Source organism: Electrona antarctica (assembly GCF_951216825.1).
Source record: "Electrona antarctica genome assembly, chromosome: 2".
NCBI lineage: Eukaryota > Metazoa > Chordata > Actinopteri > Myctophiformes > Myctophidae > Electrona > Electrona antarctica.
This window is the reverse complement of record NC_136807.1, coordinates 57,529,445-57,551,300: the sequence shown is the minus strand read 5'-3', so window position 1 is coordinate 57,551,300 and position 21,856 is coordinate 57,529,445. Positions and strand designations below refer to the sequence as shown.

Genomic DNA, 21,856 nt, shown 5'->3' with positions numbered 1-21,856 from the left:
CAAACTGTGAAAGCCAATTATAGCCAATTAGGATGGAATGTGAAATATCGGACAGATCCGACTTGAGCACATGACCATAGAGATACTGTTTAACAATTTGTGAGATTTTTGGACAGAATCTGGAGGAGTAATATAAAAAAATGTGTTTTACAAAAGTCGGCCTCCTGGTGGCGCTATAAAAGGCAGATGCGGAAAATGCAGGTCAAAGGTTTGTCCTTGGCCTCTAGGGAGTGTGCATGCAACGTTTCACGCAGATCGGTGCAGTTTTAGGTAAAACATGTGAAAAGCTGCCTCATGGTGGCGCTATAACAGGCCGTTCTGGAAAATGTGGGGCAGAGGTTCATCGTTGGCATCCAGGGAGTGTGTGTGCAAAGTTTGGCATCGACCGGGTTAACGGTGCCGGAGATTAGCTGTTCACAGACGGACGGAAGGACGGACACACACACACACGGACGGAGTGCAAAACATACTCTCTCCCCATGCCTTCGGCCTGGTGGAGACAATTATGTGCATGTTATAACTATGCAGATAGAAACTGAGGCGGATATAGAAATAAGGAAATCAGATTGCTCTTTTTCTCTCTCTCTCTCTCTCTCTCTCTCTCTCTCTCTCTCTCTCTCTCTCTCTCTCTCTCTCTCTCTCTCACTACCTTGGGTTTATATTAGGTGAACGGAACATTTGACTTTCAACGAGGGTATGGATGTCATATTGCAGACCTGTGGGTGGAGCACTTAGAGCAGGGATCAATACGATGAATCCTGGATATTCTACTTTTTCTTAAACCATCAAGACCTGGAACGCATCTGCCAGTTTAACCAATATGTAACGCTTTAGCTATTGACAAATAGAAGATGTATGCGGCCGGCTGCCTCGCTACAAGTTATTTTTGAAAAATCGTGAAAACGTGTGCAAATCTTTGAATATATATTATTTCACAGCAAACGTTTGTAATGTTTGTAATGTCGCATGGAATATTTTCAGATGGGGGTCGGCGGCCAAATACACAATATGATATTTTTTAGGGTCGTTGGCATGAAATTGTTTGAGCATCACTGATAAAACATAGAAAAGATGAACATCAGAAAACTGTCATTGATTTAGAACATTTAGAACACATTTTGTCTAATCTGGTCTCTGGTCTCAATGGACTAAGTTATACGGTTCCTGTATCTGATCAGGAATGGACTACTGTATTCCTCTGGTACGTCAGTGGCGTGCACAGATAGACACTAGGGGGTGCTAGAGCACCCCCTGCCCTTTTGGCAATGTGCCCTTTTGAAAAAAAAGGGGAAAAAAACCTTTTTTTTTCTTTTTGTTTTGATTTTTCAAAAATAGCAGACCTACAAGCTCATAGCGCGCCACTCGGTGGCGCGCTATGAGCTTGTAGATCTGCTATTTTTCAATAGCTAAAGCATAACATAATGCTAACACCAAAAGGGGTTCCCGCCCAAAATGGATTAAGGCAACCGGCCGGTTCCACGCGCTGCACAAGGTGCCCTTTTTTAACTTGAGCACCTGCCCCTCTAAATGTCTGTGCACGCCACTGTGGTACGTGATGGGCGTCTTGGCCTCTGATGTATGTACTGAGGCTGTCACGATTCTCGATACGTATCGAAATCGAATCGGAATTGACGTTCGATATACAGTGTATCGAAATTGACGTTCGATATACAGTGTATCGAAATCACGAGCCGACTCGCGATATTTCATTACATGCGCACGTCCGTCTGTTTTTTCACCCGGGAACGTTCCTCACGGGACGTGTTTCAGCCAGTCGGACCGGAATACAACGGTGCACCAAGCAGCCTGTAAACATCACAGAGCCATAGAGTAAGACAGAGTTACGCAAACTCCGTTCACTTCATGGGGCCAGTCCAATGGCGGCTCTTCTACATAGACTTCTATTGAGCATGGGGATAACCGGAAGTTTACGGAATGCATTGGAGTCTATGGGCTCGCATAAGTACATGAACCACGTGACCGGGCTGTTTTCTGCCCACTCAATATCGCAACTCTTCTATTAGATGGCTCTGGTAGACAGGGCTGGACTGGCCACAGGACGTACCGGGCATATTCCCGGTGGGCCGCGACCGTAGGGGGCCGCCATGATAAAAAATGGCTTGGTCTTCTTTTTGGACAGGCAGGCAGGCAGGCCAATAGGCGGCAGGCCACCAGGAAAGGTCCGGGCGTGCTGCCATTCTGCCAGTGCCATCATGATAATGTCACTGTACCTTTATCAGTGAGTGACAAATAAACCCTCTACAAAGGTTTGTGTAGTTGTCTGTTGGTTTGTATCATTTATGTTGTTCTGTAAAAGTGGTGGTATTAGGGCTTGTTTGTTTGTGTGTGCCTCGACGGAGCGGGCGGTAGAGTTTCTGCTATCTGCGCGCTGGTTGTGGTGGGCCGGTCTGGGCCAAATTCACGCGAAAATGACCGGGCCGAATTTTTGTCCCAGTCCAGCCCTGCTGGTAGATCATTGCGTGCAGTCAGCACTCAGCAGAGAGCAGACAACAACAAAGCCAAATTCGCTCAATGAAGAAGCCGTTTATAATATCGCTTTTGTCCCGTGGATGGGACATTTAGATTTAAAAACGGATGAAAAGCGTAGATAAAAACATATAGTTGTGTACAATAGTGGAGTGACAGGTTCCATATGGGGCTGCCTGGAGTCTGGACTGACGCTGGTTTACACGCTATGGCTGCTTCAGCGTGTCTTGCATCGAGACGAGGACACCGGGGTCACGCTGCGGTGATTTAGCATAATATCACGGCAGCGCGAAGAAAGCTGTGTTCGGTGCGAGACATGCTATTGCAGTCAGCGTGGAGGCTAACGCCAGTCCAGCCCCATGGAAGCTCTCCCTGAGAGGCTGTTACATTATAGCGGAGTGAGCTCCTTTATAACTCTATGGGAGTGAGAGGTTCCATCATGTGGAGCTAATGTTAGTCCCGAGTCCCCACTCCAAGTAGGAGTTACAAAATGTTGGTATGGAGGGTGTGCACATGCATAAAGTGAATGGCAAATCGAGTGGCAAAGTGAGTGACAAAGTGAGTTTAATGTCGTTTAACATCGTTTATACAATATAACTTTATACAATACAACTTATACAATACAACTTTTCTGTTTGGATGTATTGGCTGTCATGTCAGTTTATTGCCACTCAGTAGGCATTCCCGGTTTGATGATGATGTCACACGCATACCCTCTGTTGGTAAATCTGTTATGGATGTTATGTCCTCTGAAGCAAAATAGATGTTTTCTAATGTTCCACTGTTTAGGAATTGCTGCCTCAACTGCACTCTCCAAAACTCCCCAGCTAGATCGTTCCACTGTTTTTATTGATTCCATTCCTTCTTCTTAGTGATATTTATTACTAATAAAGTAATAAAGTCCCAGCCCAATTATTTACTTACCTTTATTTTATTTAGTTACTTGAAGTAGAGCTTAACAATAATGTTGTCAGTCATCATCTTAAAGAAACATCTGAAAATGGTGTTAGGGCATAAACCCAAAGTTTATATTGTTGGTTATTCTCATTCGCATGTGTTTTTAATCGAATAAAAGTAACTTATTGCAGAGAAGCAAGTGTTGTTCTTTACAAATCAAAACATTAGCCTAAATTAATAATCATATGGCACTCTGTATACGAGGTTTAAAAAAGATATCGATTGAATCGTATCGAATCGTGACCTTACAATCGAAAGTTGAATTGAATTGAGGATTAGGCGAATCAATTTACAATTTACAATTTAGGCATTTAGCAGACGCTCTTAATCCAGAGCGACTTACAATAAGCAAGAACAAAAGCATGGGAATACATCACATATGTAAAAAGCATTTATCGCGAAACATGCGTAAGCTAAGAACGTGACTAGAACATATCTATATAATGACACTATACATATAAACTATAACTAGAACATATCTATATAATGACACTATACATATAAACTACACATATATGCTATACTATGCTGTACATATATACTATGAAGTGCTATGACTACTATACACTATATACTATGAAGTGCTATGACTACATACAATGCACTTATTGTGCTGTCTACATGACATGCTATAAGTCTGTTTCAAATGCTATATAAGTCTAAGAAGTGCTGTCTAAGGGGGGTAGGGTAAGTGCTATGGGCCATGATGGAGTCTGAAAAGGTGGGTTTTCAGACTACGGCGGAAGATCGGGAGTGATGCTGCAGTTCTGATTGCAACGGGAAGTGCATTCCACAGTTTTGGGGCCAGAAGGGAGAAGAGTTTGGGACGTGTGGAGCGTTGTCCCGGCGTTTTTAGTGAGGGTACTTCCAGCTTCCCTGCGTTGGCTGATCTGAGTGCGCGGGAGGGTTTGTAGGGTTCAATCATGCTGGCAAGATATGGGGGAGCCATACCTTTGGTTGCTTTAAATGCCAACATCAGAGTTTTGTATTCTGTGCGGGCAGCGATGTATATTTACTGATATCTCTGAGTCATATGTCTCTAACTTCTGATGTATTTACTGATATCTCTGAGTCATGTCTCTAACTTCTGATGTATTTACTGATATCTCTGAGTCATATGTCTCTAACATCTGATGTATTTACTAATATCTCTGAGTCATATGTCTCTAACTTCTGATGTATTTACTGATATCTCTGAGTCATATGTCTCTAACTTCTGATGTATTTACTGATATCTCTGAGTCATATGTCTCTAACTTCTGATGTATTTACTGATATCTCTGAGTCATATGTCTCTAACTTCTGATGTATTTACTGATATCTCTGAGTCATATGTCTCTAACTTCTGATGTATTTACTGATATCTCTGAGTCATATGTCTCTAACTTCTGATGTATTTACTGATATCTCTGAGTCATATGTCTCTAACTTCTGATGTATTTACTGATATCTCTGAGTCATATGTCTCTAACTTCTGATGCATTTACTGATATCTCTGAGTCATGTCTCTAACTTCTGATGTATTTACTGATATCTCTGAGTCATATGTCTCTAACTTCTGATGTATTTACTGATATCTCTGAGTCATGTCTCTAACTTCTGATGTATTTACTGATATCTCTGAGTCATGTCTCTAACTTCTGATGTATTTACTGATATCTCTGAGTCATGTCTCTCTAACTTCTGATGTATTTACTGATATCTCTGAGTCATGTCTCTAACTTCTGATGTATTTACTGATATCTCTGAGTCATGTGTCTCTAACTTCTGATGTATTTACTGATATCTCTGAGTCATATGTCTCTAACTTCTGATGTATTTACTGATATCTCTGAGTCATATGTCTCTAACTTCTGATGTATTTACTGATATCTCTGAGTCATATGTCTCTAACTTCTGATGTATTTACTGATATCTCTGAGTCATATGTCTCTAACTTCTGATGTATTTACTGATATCTCTGAGTCACCTCTATAACGTCTTCCTTCTTCAACAGGAAAGGGGAAAAGTGAAGACAATTAAATTCCCCCCGGACGGACTGAATTTACAATGATTCCATTTTCAATCTTAGTTCACAAAACAAGACGAAACGTAATGTGCAGGATGCACACACACTAAAAGATTCAATAAACCTGGGCAGTGATTTCTCATTTCCTCCCCGGTGTCATTTCAAAGGGACCACAGATTAAATAAACCCGGTTTTTCAATAAATAAAAACAATAAATAAATAAACCCGGTGTCACTTCAACGGGAACACAGATTGGATCGTGGTACAACGCTTCTGTGACTAAACATGGAACCATGCTTTAGAAGGCTTTGGCCCGTCTCCATGGCAACATGGGAGAGTTTGGAAGCAACAATACTCCAGGTTAACTCATTTCCCCAATGGCCCTTATCTACTACAAATACTAAAAATAACATTGAGTGACTGCAGTTTCGTCCAGCGGTGAAATGTCCCTTTGACTTCAGCAAGAGTAGCCTATACACATGTTACCAACAAGAATCTGTATGATGGAATGCCAAGGGCGAGCCAGAAAATAGCAGCCAGGAGAATGAGACTAGCTGGACACTGTCAAAGACACACCAAGAGCTGCCAGCCAGCAAACTGGTGCTGTGGGAACCAACACACGGGCCCCGGTCACGAGGACGTCCCACATTAACATATGTGGATGTACTCAAGAACGACGCAAGAGCGCAAAGCACCAACGCGCTGGCCAGATGTATGGAGAACCGAGATGACGATGGCGGGCTGGTCTGAGGACCACCTAGACTAGACAGAGCTGGTCTGAGGACCACCTAGAGAGATCTGGTCTGAGGAGCGTGCCGCCACTCACCGTTGAAGCTTCCGTTGCGGATGTACTTGAGCAGCGTCTTGCCCTCGGCGGTCTCCATCTGGGGGCAGACCCCCGGGTGGTCGGGGCACAGGTCTCTGTGCATGGCGTGGAGGGCGTGGGCCATGGCGTACACCGCGTCGATCACAAACTGCACCTTGCCCTCCTGCTCGTACTTGGAGTCGATGCCGATGCGCTCTTGGCCTGGAGGTGGGGGGGGGGGGGGGGCAGATAGCATATTATGTAGACAGTACTCTATAGTGTGTACTCCTAGTTTCATTGTACAGATATTCTACTGTTAGATGGATGTTAGGTTTTTGAGTGGTGTAAACCACTCCAACAACTGGCTTTGTACCCGTGTCTGTTCGTACCAAAAAAAATCACACCCGTGTGAACTGAGTGGTGTAAGGTCTTATATAGACTGATCAGCTGTGGTCTGACGTAATGTCTGACATAATGAAATCACACCCGTGTGAACTGGGTGACCATAGCAACCATGCTCATTGTTTATGGTACGGACAGACACGTAAACTAACAAAGCCAGTTGTAGGAGTGGTTTACACCACTCAAAAATGAGCATGGTTGCTATGGTCACCCAGTTCACACGGGTGTGATTTCATTACGTCAGACATTACGTCAGACCACAGCTGATCAGTCTATATAAGACCTTACACCACTCAGTTCACACGGGTGTGATTTTTAGCTTACTCATGATCCTTAATGACCATTTCTATGTATTTTATGTATTACCATGTGTTGCTCTTTCTTACTGTAAATCGCTCTGGATTTAGAGCGTCTTATAAATGCCTACATTATAAATTGAGAGTACAAGTCAATCCCAACAGTGGGTTAAGGCAGTGGTTCTCAACCTGTGGGGGGGCCGCAACATCGTTTTTGCAGGGTCCACCCATTTTAATTTAACTGGTTTATGGCCAATGACGTAATGGACGTAACGAAATCATTAAGGTCTTGTAATACCTTTTTAAATAACTTAAAAAGAAAAAAAGAAAAATTACTGCATCAAAAGTAATCGACCATCTATACTATAAAACCTGGTCAATCTACAAACTATCCTAATATCACAGAAAGATTTGGTGTCCTCCCCCCAGAGTATCTCTTGAGTGTCGAGTGGAGTTTGTAGATCTGCCCTTTTCACATTATTGAAAACCATTGGGTTAAAGGCTCAGTAAGTGATTGTTACAATGAGTGGTAAATAACTATAGGTTACAAACGTAACCCCGGTTCTTTAACACTAGCGCGTCGGATCGGTCTGGCTGACCGATTTTGAAATTTTGAAGTGGATTTTCTTTGCCCATGAAGTCCTGAGAAAGTTCCCCTTGCATGACTTTTTCTAAATGTTCGATTCAAACCATCTCTGTTTTTTTTTTCATCTGAAACGTTTTGGAAATATGATTTTAGACATAATTCTACTACTAAGTCTGCTCTTTTTCGGTCTGTGGGACCGCTCTTAGACTCTTTCTCCCTTTCTCCCCCGCAAGCAGTGAAGTTCACACCTCCCTCCCGGCTGGAGACGGGCATTGTTCAAGCTAATGTGTCATTTGCATTCAAAATACTTCCACATGTATAGGCAAACTTACATTACGAATGTACTCACAGCATAGACTAAATGTTGTTTAATAATAAAGTTTATAGCATGGTCTGTTTGACCCGACCGACATTTCCTTTCCTTGGAGCGAGAATGCTTGCCGATGCGCGATTCCAAATAAAAATGACAGTGTTTGAAATCAGTCCAACCCGATAGACTAAACATTTAGAACCTCTAAATGTTTTGTCAGTGAAAAGATAACAGTTCTGTCCGTCCTTCTTTGTCTGTAAACTTTTCTGCACGCTACCAGTGGAACTGTGGAACTGTGGAACTGATTTTCATGCATCACGTCTCTCTTTTTTTTTCTCTCTCCCTCTCTCGCAGAGAGGGAGAGAATATGTTCATGGATCCAAGTAACTGCCGGTGAGGTATGCGGAAGTGCATTTTAGATAACGCTGTAGCACTATTTGTGGCGGCGATGCGTCACATATAAACCGTGCTGCTATAAAAATTCTGCTACGGACCTCTCTGCTGGCACAATCAATCAAATATATATAAATTACATCGATCATAGGCAGCGGGTCTGTAAGGCTAGGCAAGGCTTTGCCTTGCCTAGCCTTTCTGGAGAAATAAACAGACATAGTTTGTGACTTTATTTTTCGGAGGGCACGCTAAACGAACAGTGTAAAAATGACATCAATGATATGAATCATTCCTACGCGATAGACCTCCCTCCCTATAATGTTTCCCCTCTATATAAAAATGACAATATATAACGCTAATGTCGTATTTCTCTGTGTGTAACTGGCTCTGGCTGTTACAATAACGTGTGTTAGCCTATTTTATTGTCTCAATACAAAGTCGGACAGTGTTTGCTGTGCAAGGGTAATTCATTATAGTGACGATATATAGCGCTCACATCGTCACTATAATTATAGTTTGGTAAACTGAAATGAAAAAGACAAGATAACTTGAGTTGTCCTGTCAGTTGAAACTGCTGCCTTGAATTAGTTGGAATGTAACATTTAGAAGACAATGGCAAGCCGTCAACGGGTGCAGGGAGGTGTGAAGAACATTAGACGAGTGGGGGAGATAATGGCCAATCAAATCACATGAAACACACGGTCAGCCCGACCGTTAGCCGTCTTACTAGTAGAGATTTTAAATCAGGCATGCTAGTGTTAATAGCGCTCTTTCCCAGTGTGAGTCACTGAGCGTAGTATTAATTATAAGAACTGTTCTGATAGTTCTTCTGATCAGTGTCATGCAGTGGTTGTGGGTTTCCCCGGTCTCTCCAGTTCGTTTGGAAACAGAAAAGAATACTCTTTCAGGTCAGGATACCAATTTGATCCAAACCAGATAGAGAAGTCATATACAGTATAATTTTGATCCAAACCAGATAGAGTCATACAGGATATCAGGACAAACAAGTGAAATTGGAAGTGATGGAACAAATAAAATGGAGCAGCAGACACATGTGGAACTGGAACACTGCAAAAATCTAACCTGATAAATCATTTCCTGATTGGATGACATTTGCGAGCGACCTGAAAATGTATTTTCCGTTTACCAAGGAGACACGAGGAGAAACCCTTTTACTGAACACACACTCTATAGAGAGACGAGGAGAAATCGTTTTTCACTGAAAGCGATGATTGCTACCAGAATATGGAGCTAGCAGCAACTTTAAGCCTACAAATAAATAACCATGATACTGTACAATAACCCAAGTGCAATAGTGCTGGTGCAATGTAATAGTGCAAAGTCCAAAGTTCAGTGCAAGACCAAGTCCTACTGAAAATGGACTTGGTCTTGCGCTGAACTTTGGACTTTGCACTATTACGATTTGCGACAGTAAGACCAACTAGTAAGCCTAGTTATATAGCTTGAAGATCTGCTACAGAAAAAGAGAAAGGAAAACATAAAATAATAATAAAAAAAAACATTGGATGATCTCATATGAGATTAAAAGCTATAGAGAGTCTTAACCCATTTTGGGCGGGAACCCCTTTTGGTGTTAGCATTATGTTATGCTTTAGCTATTGAAAAATAGCAGATCTACAAGCTCGTAGCGCGCCACTCGGTGGCGCGCTACGAGCTTGTAGGTCTGCTATTTTTTTTAAATCGAAGAACGAAGAACATAGCTTTTTCAGAAAACTGTCAGGATGTAGAAGACATTTTTAGAATCTGATCTCAGGTCAAAATGGGTTTAAACAGAGACTTAAAAAACATTGATGGGCTGAGCAGATCTAGCATGGAGTGGCAGGTTATGTTCCAGAGCCTGGGAGGCTACAGATGCCACATGAAGCCCCTGCATGCATGGTTTGCTTGCTAGTTTTGGGCTGGACCAGCAGTACATTATCGGCATCTCTTCAGAGCAGTAAGAACTGTAGGTGTTCCAGGAGCTCAGAGAGATAGCGAGGGGCTGCAGCCCATTTAAAGATAAGAGAAACGGCCTGGGCCGTGGCTCAGCGGTCCAGGCACCTTGGCTGGTAATCCAGTCTGGCAGTGTGCCGCGGGTTCGACTCCGATCCCGACGGCCTTTACTGCATGTCTTCCCCCCCATCTCTCTCCCCCATTTCCTGTCAGCCTACTGTCTGTCCCTCCATAAAAAATATAAAATAAAGGTGAAAGCCACAAAAAAAAACATTTTAAAAAGATAAGAGAAACCTCAAAATCAATCCTAAAATTAGCAGGGAGCCAGACGGTGAAGTGGGGCCAAGCCAGGGCTTCAGTGGCGTGCACAGACATTTAGAGGGGCAGGTGCTCAAGTGAAAAAAAAAGGGCACCTTGTGCAGCGTGTGGAACCGGCCGGTTGCCTTAATAGTGTGAGATGTATAGATTTTGGGGCCTAAATAATATATTAGAAGCTGTTTTTTATCAAGAATTGATCAATGTCACTATGGTCCACATACTGTACAGTGTACACTGTAAAAAAAGGTATTATTTTTTCAAAAGGGCACCCCTAGTGTCTATCTGTGCACACCACTGCAGGGCTTATGGGGTTTGCATTTCTTAAGTTGTTTTTGTGTGTTTAGTTGGTGAATTGTCATTTTGCTAGACTTTTGCTAGATATTACACACAGCATATAGTAAGAAAAGTAGTGTGCTTTTGCTATATTGTATTTCCAAATGGAGGGAGAAAAAAAGAGCAGAGATAGACTCAGCTGTGAGACAAGGAGACTCGGCTGCTGTGAGACAGACGTGATTTGTAGCAGAAAGCGTCAGATTGCGTGATATTAAAGGAGAATTCCATGCTAGAAGGCTTTCTTATCTTTCTTTGTAGTTGTTACGTCCCCACAGGGCCGGTCCTGAGCAATCTGGCGCCCCAAGCAGGATTTTTCGCGGGATTTTTTTTTTTTTTTTACTCTGTCCCAAAAATTGAGGAGACACTGTGGAGGCACTGGGGGGACAGTGGGGACACTGTGGAGGCACTGGGGGTCCATTGGGGAGGCACTGTGGGGACACTGGGGAGGCTCTGTGGAGGCACTGGCGGGACACTGGCACTGGGGAGACACTGGGGAGGCACTGGGGGGGCACTGGGGAGGCACTGGGGGGGCACTGGGGGGAAACGGTGCAGACAGAGTTGGGACAGCGTAAAAAAAAAAAAACAAAGAAAAAAGAAAATGTTTTTATTTATTATTTTTTTTGGCGCCCCCTCCCCCATGGCGCTCGAAGCCGTTGCTTCGTCGGCCTGTAGGAAGAACCGGGCCTGCGTCCCCACCAAAGAGGTCCAGGTGTTTTTTTGTGCAAAACCTCCTTATTGGCTATTTCCCCTACCATAAGCCCTAAATGAATTGCATTGCATTGAATGGGGCTATGGGGTGTTGTGCTAATTCGCTTATTTCCATCGGAATAAGTAGTAAAGTGTGCCGCTTGGGATATTATTTACATTATGAAGAGAGGATATATACAAAAAAATAATAATTTTGAGCGATGGAAATAAGCGAATTAGCACAACACCCCATAGCCCCATTCAATTACCATTCCATTCAATTCATTGAGGGCTTATGGTAGCTCCAATAAGGAGCTTTTGCACAAAATAATACCTGGACCTCTTTGGTGGGGACGTAACAACTACAAATAAAGGTAAGAAAGCCTTCTAGCATGTAATTCTCCTTTAAGGGCGGAGCGCTGCACACTCAGACGGTAAGCACCGTCAGACAGGCGGACACCGTACGCTGCCATTCATCTGTCACATCTTTCTGCCCAGGAGTCTGAGACCACGAGGATATAGATTAATTGGCAGTGGAGGAAAAAGTACTCAAGTGTTTTACTTAAGTAAAAGTATAAATACTGCAATGTAGATGTACTCTGTTACAAGTAGAAGTCTCGTGTTAAATGGTAAATGGTGCATTTATATAGCGCCTTTATCCAAGGCGCTTTACATAGATTGTGCATCAATTCACCCATTCACACACACATTCATACACCGATGGCGGCAGAAACCATGCAAGGGACTAGCCAGCACATCGTGAGCAATTTGGGGTTCAGTGTCTTGTGACACTTCGACACTAACTCTGGGGGAGCCCGGGTTCGAACAGGCAACCTGCGGTTACCATCCAGCCACTCTACCCCTGAGCCACCGCCGCCGCCGCCGTTAAAAATGTACTCAAGTAAAAGTACAAAAGTAGCGGCATCAAAATGTACTTAAAGTACTAAAAGTAAAAGTACTCATATTGCAGAATGTCCCATTTCACAAGTTCAAAATGTGTACAAAATATTTTGAAAATAGCAGATCTACAAGCACACAATGTGTCGCATCGCGACGCATTGTGAGCTTGTAGATCGGCTATTTTCAAATGGCCAAAATGTATAGGGTTGAAGTGGTTAATGTATGTTTTCTAATCAAAATTTAAATCGCCAAAGTAACTAACTAAAGTTTTCAAATAATTGTAGTGAAGTAAAAGTAAAAATGTTGGCTCTGAGATGTAGTGGAGTAGAAGTAAAAGTACTGGAAATTGGAAATACTCAAGTACAAATAGCTCAAAATTGTACTTAAGAAAAAGTACATAGTTACTTTCCACCACTGTTCATTGGTCACATCTTGAGTCTGAGACCACGACGATAGATTCATTGGTCACGTCTTTCCGAGACGACGAGGATCACAGTGAACTTTGGTACGGCACTCTGCTTCGGTGACTCCACGCCCGCCTCATCTCCTGCCTCATTTCCTCCCTCCAGTGCGTTGGCCTTTCACGACCGGCCTCCGTAACCCATTAAAACCGCCAGAGCATCCGCGTGTCATTTCATTTAATTTGAAACAAAAACAACAAAATGGCAGATCTACAAGCTTGTATCGCGGCACGAAGTGGCGCACAAGCTTGTAAGATCTGCTATTTGTGAAAAATCGTGAAAATGTTTGCAAATCTTTGAATATATATTTTAAAGCGGACCTTTTTAACTGGAATCTGGAACAAAATATTGTCATATGAGGGTCCGCGTTCCCAAATAGATTTTGACGGTCCTTGATCGTTTGAGCACCACTGATATAGCAACATTCTTGTTGTTGAGATACATTCAAATTTTGTAGAGATCGGCCTCATGCCGGCCTTAATGGGTTAAAGGTTTGTGTCCTGCTTGAATGAATTATGTACAACCTCTGCCGGATTTCTACTTTCATTTTAAATATATAAATGTATATGGCACATTTAGAAAGTGCTGACGTGCACCGATTTTGTCATTAAGCTTAGCATATGGAAGCTGAATTCAGTCACTTGAAAAATGAACTGAAGTTTCAAGTAGGATGGATTGTAGTATAGCAGGGGTTCTCAACACGTGGGTCGCGACCCCTCGAGGGTCTCCAAATTATTTTCAAATGTTTTTTTTTGTTTTATGTGCAATTAATGGCTGAAAAATGGAAATGAAGAGTTTACATAGTGCACATAGTACATGCATGGATTTTCCTTAATGATTATATCTGGTTGCAGTATTCATTTATGATATATTTTCTCTATACAACTTAGGACAACTTAGGATCTAGGACAACTTTATTTTTTTTCAACCAAGGTTCATGTTTTAGGTTGTTAACTTGTTATTAGAGAAAGTAAAAGATAAGTGTTAATTCTAATTAATCATTAGAATTTCGTTTTAGGGATTTTAGCTGTTTTTGACAGGGGGGCGGGGGCATTCGAGCATGGGGCAAAATGTGTATTTTTTTTACAAAATGTTATAGCGATTTATTTTTTTATTATTTACTATAGTCCTACTAGACCCCCAGTAGGCCTCCTTCACATTCAGTAGATCCTGCGATCTTCTGTGGCCAGATGTAATTTTCTGGGGTCTATTAGGACTATGGTAAATAATAAAAAAAAGAAATTGCCATAATATTTTGTAAAAAAAAATACATATTTAGCCCCATGCTCGAATGCCCCCACCCCCCTGTCAAAAACAGCTAAAATCCCTAAAACGAAAGAAAGCAGTAAATGAAAAAAGTCTAAAACTCACCTTTTACTTTCTCTAAAAACAACCTAAAACATGAACCTTGGTTAAAAAAAACTAAAGTTGTCCTTTAACCCTGTAAGACCCGGATATATTTGTACTTGCACATTTTTTTTTAAACCTTTCAGACTCTTGTAGGTGTACTTTGGAGAGAAAAATATAATGTTTTTTTTTTTGTTAAGTTAATTTTGCAGTCAGTTTGTATTGGTGGTGGGGAGGGGGGGTCACGAGACATGGCCAAAGCATTTCCGGGGGTCCCCAGCCAAAAAAACGTTGAGAACCCCTATAGTACAGCACCAAGAGATAGACCTCCAAACACTTCCAGGTTTTCTTCTCGAGAAACAGTGTTTGATTTTAGAAGCAGTTCTTCGCAAACCTTTTAGCCCGTATGGGACGCCTGGTACCCACACTATTGTACAAGCTCACAGCTTGTAGATCTGCTATTTTCACTATACTTCTTAAAGTAGCTATAAACAATATGTCAACATTTTAATGACCCTTTTCTTTTTTTGTATTCAGACAGCCAGCAATGAGTAAAACGCTCCCAAAAATGTAGTCTCTGTGACACATATAGGGGCCACAATCTGCATTCAAAGATGTTCCTAGAAGCTATGTCATTGGTCGAAAAAAAAATCCCCCGGTCGCAATCAGGAAGCAGACAGGCAAATCGACGAAGGAGAAGTTCACCGAAATGACTTCGAATGGTAAAAAAAAAATCACTTTGAATCGTTTGATCAGCCTGTGATCTCTTGAACACAAGTCGACGTGCGGCAAATGAAGAATCCACACAATACGAAAATACTCGATGAATTGAAGTGAGGCAGAGTCCAATCCAACACACATGGGGTACAGGGGTGAGTCAACGATGGACATGAAGTCATTTTTTTTGGATGAAATAGTCATTTAAATGTCTATGGGAACCCTCCTCCTCCTCCTCCTTCTCCTCCCTCGCATGGCGGTGAGGAGGGGTCAGAGGGGACGTGTTGACCCGGTCAGGGTCGGGGGGGGGGGGGGGTTTGAGGTGGACGTCCATCGCTGTCCCACGACGGACACAACGACTGTCTGAGAGCGAGCGGCGTTGAAGCCACGGGAGAGGTCACGGGAGGTCACCGGCAATCCAAGCTGACATTTCAGCCTGTTTTTTTTTCCGGGTCTCTCACCGTGCTGCATTTCAGCACGCACGCACGCACGCACGTACGCACGCACGCACGCACGCACGCACTCACGCACACACACTCTAACCTTTCAGCTGCGAGAGCTGTGAGCGCTGTGTGACTTCAAAAAGCTTTTCAATGGAGAGCAAATAAATAAATATATAAATAAATCTCCCCCACCCCCCCCCCCCTGACGTTCATAAATAAACATCAGCTTTTGGTCTGATATGAAAAAGGTTGAAAATGGATTGCGGCTTTTTACAGCGTTTGCGGTTTCGTAACGGCGTCGGGAGTGAAGCGAGAAGAATGGGGGACGTGTGGATAACACACGACATTTAAAATGTCTTCTTTTTTTTAATGGAAGCTTGGGATTCGCCCGGTCTGCCTGAAGACGACAAGCGTTTGACATGTTTAACGTGATAAAAGGAACCAAAGTGACAAACAGAATGGAAACTAAATCCCCCCCCAAAACAGAAAGTGTTTATGTCACGTTGTAATTACTGTCATGGTTCTACATCGTTGCTGTCAGGCTCCGCATCTCCACATTTATACATTTTATGATTTAGTTTATCCTCTTAAAGGAGCATTCAGTGATTTGGGTGATTTGGAAAAAAACCCGGTCCACCCGGTAACAAGATGTGCACAGGCACACGCTCTACAGTGGGGGAAGTACAACAGACCAACAGCACGCACACCAATGCCAGCCACACTCGATCATGATTGGAGGAAGGCACCTCTCATCCTGATTGGATGAAAGCTTTGCCACCCAAAGCCCAAACCGAAACTAGGGTTTTTTGACCCCAGGGGCTCACTGGGGACAGGGAGGAACTCCTTATATGGTCAGCACACTCTATAGTAGGGAGGATTATCCAGAAAAAAAGAAAAAATAAGTGATATTTGAATTAAGTCAAATCACTGAATGTACCTTTAAAATGAATGCCATACTTTGTCGTACAAGATTTAGTTCAGTCAGATAACAGGCGCCACAGTGCAAGAGGTGTGTAGGTAATACAAAGTGCTCATCTGTGCAGTTGGCAGAAAACACAAGCCTTCCAGCTGGCTTGGTCTCGCTGGGGGATGTTTAATTAATCTGATGCACTGAGTTATTTTTTTATTTATTTTAGGTTTTTTTTTTAGGTCTTGTCAGTTTGGACGTAGACCAGCATTTTAAACACTTAAAGGACAAGTCCAGAATACAATAACATATAGTAATCTTTTCCCCTGGTCCAAATGACTGGACATGGGGTATATTCTGCAGAATTGTTGTCTAGTTTCCCCAGCAGTCCTCATAGCATGGATCGGAGACCAGCACCATACTTAACCAATTTGTTGTGGTCAAAAGTGAGTAATTTTTTTTCATGAATGCGTCACGTCATGATGCGTTTTGAGCTTGTATATCTGCTATAGAGGGTATGCGCGTGACATCATCATCATACCCGGAAGTTATGCGGGAACGTCTACTGAGTGGCAAAAGAAAACTACTTTCTGGCCTTACCATACATCCAAACAGAAAAGTCCTATCTGATTGCATTAAATGTCTTTAAACAACATTAAATTCACTTCATGCATGCGCATACCCTCTATTTCCACTATTCATATAAAGTAGATTATCTATGTCGTAACTGTGTCGAGTGCACCTGTTGTTTACGAAGCCTAAAAGCCAAACAGAAATCACTTATTCATATGTTCCAATGCTCAATACCAAAAACACAATTAAATTGTCAATCACAATAAGGGCCTTTCTCGGCCCCACCCCTCTCCCATTTGTTTATATTGTGTTTAGATCCAAGATGGCCGCACCAAGAGGGGGGTGGGGCGGAGGTGAGCGGGCGGGGTCGACATAATGCCCTTACTGGGCTGCATTCAAGACACTTGCCTTGTGCCTGACACCTGACTTGTGTCTGAACACAGCTTTGATGGATGTGTTCTGCCCCCCTTCCCCCCATCAAACAAAATGTTTGGTCAAACCATATGGGCTTCCATTGGAAATGCATTGGAGCGGCCATTAAACACAGACACAAGACAGGTGTCTTGAATGACTGTGAATGCAGCCCAGTAAGGCCACCCCCTCCTGGTGCTGCGGCCATCTTGGATCCTAAACACAATATAAACAAATGGGAGAAGGGTGGGGCAGAGAAAGGCCCTTATTGTTTGTGTCGCAATTGATCGTCAAGCTAAATGTGTAATCGTCATTGGGAACCGACGTAAAGGGTAAGGCTTTTGGAAGGCTTCATAAGCTGCTCACTTCATTAGAGACTTCTCCTTCTCAAGGCTCTGACAGGAGAGAGAGAGCAGGTACAGTGTAACTGGACGGAGAGGCATGATGAGTCATCCCAGACGAGATGTATCGCGGCCATTATTATTATTTTGAAAGTAATGACTTGTGACGTGACATCAGAGAGTGTTCCACTGCAGCTTAGTTCACGCCAGTGCTTCTCAAATATTTGCTTCATTTCAAGGACGACCGGTTTGGTATTTGTCAAAGATGTTGAGCTAGTATAGCTACAGATTTGATGTAGACACCATAAGTGCAGTGCAACCCAAGGTCCGTTTTACAAACTTATAGAGGGTGACCGAGTGGTTAAACTGAAGTGACATATCATCAAATTATTCTGCTGACACCAGTCACACCACTGGACTTGAGTCACGGCCACCCTAGGGTGTAGCGGGCGGCACCCTTTTTGAGAAATGTCCAGAACTGTGACCTCCTGCATTACAGGACACAGCTGGACACATGGAGCAGACAGACAGACAGACAGACAGACAGACAGACAGACAGACAGACAGACAGACAGACAGACAGACAGACAGACAGAACTGTGACCTACTGCGTTACAGGACACAGCTGGCCACATGGAGCCGCCAGACAGACAGACAGACAGACAGACAGACAGACAGACAGACAGACAGACAGACAGACAGACAGACAGACAGACAGACAGACAGACAGGTCATGAGACCTCAGTCCGTCTGACCTGAAGACAAAAACGCCATTGTTAATAGAATGATAACCTCTGTGTGTGTCTCGATCTGGCCGTCGGCTAGAGAAACGTTTAGCATTTGGGAACTGTGGTGGTGTCACAGAGAAGCATTTAGGAACTGTGGCGGTGTCACAGATAAGAGCGGGGGGTGGAGGTAGGCCCACAGCCTCGCTGTTCCATCTAACGGGAATAAAAGGTCACGTTCACAACCATATGACATGTTAGCCTCGCCTGGCCAGACTGTATCACTGTTCACAACCATATGACATGTTAGCCTCGCCTGGCCAGACTGTATCACTCTTCACAACCATATGACATGTTAGCCTCGCCTGGCCAGACTGTATCACTGTTCACAACCATATGACATGTTAGCCTCGCCTGGCCAGACTGTATCACTGTTCACAACCATATGACATGTTAGCCTCGCCTGGCCAGACTGTATCACTGTTCACAACCATATGACATGTTAGCCTCGCCTGGCCAGACTGTATCACTGTTCACAACCATATGACATGTTAGCCTCGCCTGGCCAGACTGTATCACTGTTCACAACCATATGATATGTTCGCCTCGTCTTGCGTGGCCAGGCTACAGTATATCACTGTGGAAATTACTTAATTACTTATTTTTTTTATTTTTTAGGCACCGGCAGATTCGTGTCTGGCCACGCCAGGCTAATGACATGTAACACCTGACTTAACACCGAGTCCCACAGTGGCGTCTCACACAGAACATAGACGACCGTGTGATCGGCTATTTGTAGATCGGCTATTCTCCCAGACTTTTTATACATTCCCTGCTAATGACGAGTGCACGTATTTACCTGTGCATGCGTTTACCTGTGTGTTTGTTTACCTTTGTGTGTGTTTACAGGTGTGTGAGTGTGTGTGTGTGTGTGTGTGTGTGTGTGTGTGTGTGTGTGTGTGTGTGTGTGTGTGTGTGTGTGCGCGTGCGCGTGCACGTGCGTGTGTGTGTGTGTGTGTACCTGTGCACTTGCGGCTGGTGTCCTCTCTCTTGGAGGAACTGAGCAGACGACAGTCAAAGTTCTCCTCCCAGAACTCAGCGAACCACACGTTGCGACGGTTGTTCTCCAGAGTGAGAGCCGTGAAGTATTCATCAAACCCTGAGAGAGAGAGAGAGAGAGATAGATCATCAAATAGTGTTGTACGATTCTTTTTTTTATTATATTAGTTTTTATTAGGTTTTTTATAGACATGACATACAGGACATACTGTACATAACAATGACACATACACCAGACTAGACAATGTATAAAACGAGTGGCGAACCTATCGTGATGAGATAACGGGCTATGAACACAACATTCATAAGACATCAACAAGAGTACAGCAGCAGGGCATACAGAACATAATCAACAAGAGAGCACAGCAGCAGGGCAAACAGGCCAGCGGTTACACAGCAGAGTCAAGGTGAGTTGTAATAGGGCCCCATATATATTCAAATGTTGCTAGGCTATCTGTTGTACGATTCTTGCTCAAATGTGAATCTCGATTTTCCTCCACAAGAATTGAGATCACGATTCTCACACGGTTATTATTTTTTTCCATGAAAATATGTATTGTCTTTATAGTGTGTAGTTGCTGAACATTAGGCCTACTATATTCAAAATGTGTCACCTGGAAGTTGGAACCAAAACTACTGTGACTTTAAACAGACAACATCAAAGTGCTTGACTTAAATCTCTCTTAAATTCTCTCTTGTAGCAAAAACATAAAGAGTAACTATAACATGAATTGGACCGCCAACTAGTGCTAGTGCTGTGAAGCATTGTGAGCCTATTGTGAGCTTGTAGATCTGCTCATTTTCAAATGGGCCAAAATGTCTATTAAAGTGATTAATGTATGTAGAAGTAGAAGTAGAAGTAGAAGTAGAAGTAAAAGTACTGACAACTGCACCTCTCTCTCTCCTCCCCTCCCCCAACCCATGGAACTTTAATCACTTTTCTTTCATCTAGGAAATTACATTAATTAAGAAAGGATGTATAATAAATAACCAGGGACTGTGAGCAGTGACAACAGCTAGCTTCTTACCTCTAAGCAGCAGCAAGCTTCTGTACGGCGGAAGCTTTTTGAGACAATTCCCTTTTTTCCATTGCCCACAATTGTAGTCGTTAAGCCAAATCCTGATTCCCTGTGTGTTTCATGTATTGGTATATTTGGAACGGACAGCAAGTGTTGATGATGATAATGAACAATAAATACTTAATATCCTTGCCGTCGGGCAGAAACCTCTCATCTCCATATTTTCGACAGGATCAAAACGTGTCGCAACGCGACTCTTTCTAAAAGTAAGTAACCGTTTTGGACATGTGAGGTTTCCATTCTACAGCCACGATCTCTAAAGTACTGTCTGTAAATTTTCATCCGTATAGTCCTCATCACAAAAAACGTACATAATGCAAATACAACGGTGGTCGGTCCGAGACCACGAGAGTCTCTTTTATATATTGTCTCCTTCGTGTGGAAACCTCATTATGTCCTAAACTGTTTGTAGAGGCATCTTAACACTCTATCCGCTAGCATTTATTGAAAAATTTGGATCTAATTCACGCCAGCATTTTTTCCAGTTGAGCTCTTATTTTGAAAAGCCACATTTCCAGACTTCCGGAAGTAGTATTATCCTAGTAGGTTGAACAGGTCCCGTTAAACTGTTGTTTACAATATGGGTCTATGCCGGGGCTCCGGAGGAGTCCCCATCGTCGGCTCTGTGCCATCAAAGAAACGCTGTTTTGACCAAAAATGCCATCTAGGACAAGGAATAGGAGATACAGGCGATTGAAAGAAACAGATGGATTATTATGGTGCTGATGATCTAAGACGGGCGACCGAGTCTTGTGACAACAACAGCTAGCTACCCGATGCTAACGTAAGTAGCAAATATAATGTTGGGGCATGTGGAGTTTGCTTTCGAGTTGCCCAAACTGCAAGTGCACATTTGAGTGAGGAGTCTATAAACACAACACAGATAGACGCACAATTAAATTCAAAATACGAACTAATATAACTATTAAAACTAATACACGTTAAAAACGGACGCTTGTGTAATGTCACTTCCAACCAATGCTTCTCATACAAGAAATCCTTTCCATCCATTCCATTCGCGTTAACGCCTGGACAACTCTACTGTTATGTTAAAAAACGCATCACGCTTTTATTCTGCCTGGCTGACAGCCTGTCACTCAAGACGGCCGTGGGCCTGCCTCTAAGCGCAAAGGCCGCGCCTCCTTGTTCTTTTGTGGCAGAATCCATAAACAAGCCTCTGCCACACCGCCAGGACAGGACACTCTACCTCCTGAGCCACTGCCGCCCCACGATGTGTGACGGAAGTAAGGAAGAGGTCCAATTTCTGAGAGCCCATTGTTGTTGATCCAAAGCCCTCTACAGTCTTCAGGGTGGTGGGCAGGAACTTCAGTCCCTGCACCATCCAAACTGTAGTATTT

At 43.1% G+C, this 21,856-nt stretch overlaps 1 pseudogene across 1 annotated transcript in view; it reads right to left on the bottom strand.

The window, feature by feature from the left end:
* LOC306934245 (metabotropic glutamate receptor 7-like) overlaps positions 1-21,856 on the bottom strand; it is a 285,618-nt pseudogene that overhangs the window by 127,648 nt on the left and 136,114 nt on the right. Inside the window, exons 6-7 of the transcript in view lie at positions 19,382-19,519; positions 6,275-6,479 (exon numbers count right to left, since the gene is read on the bottom strand). The product of the transcript in view is annotated as a metabotropic glutamate receptor 7-like (transcript). The remainder of the gene's footprint in view (positions 1-6,274; positions 6,480-19,381; positions 19,520-21,856) is intronic.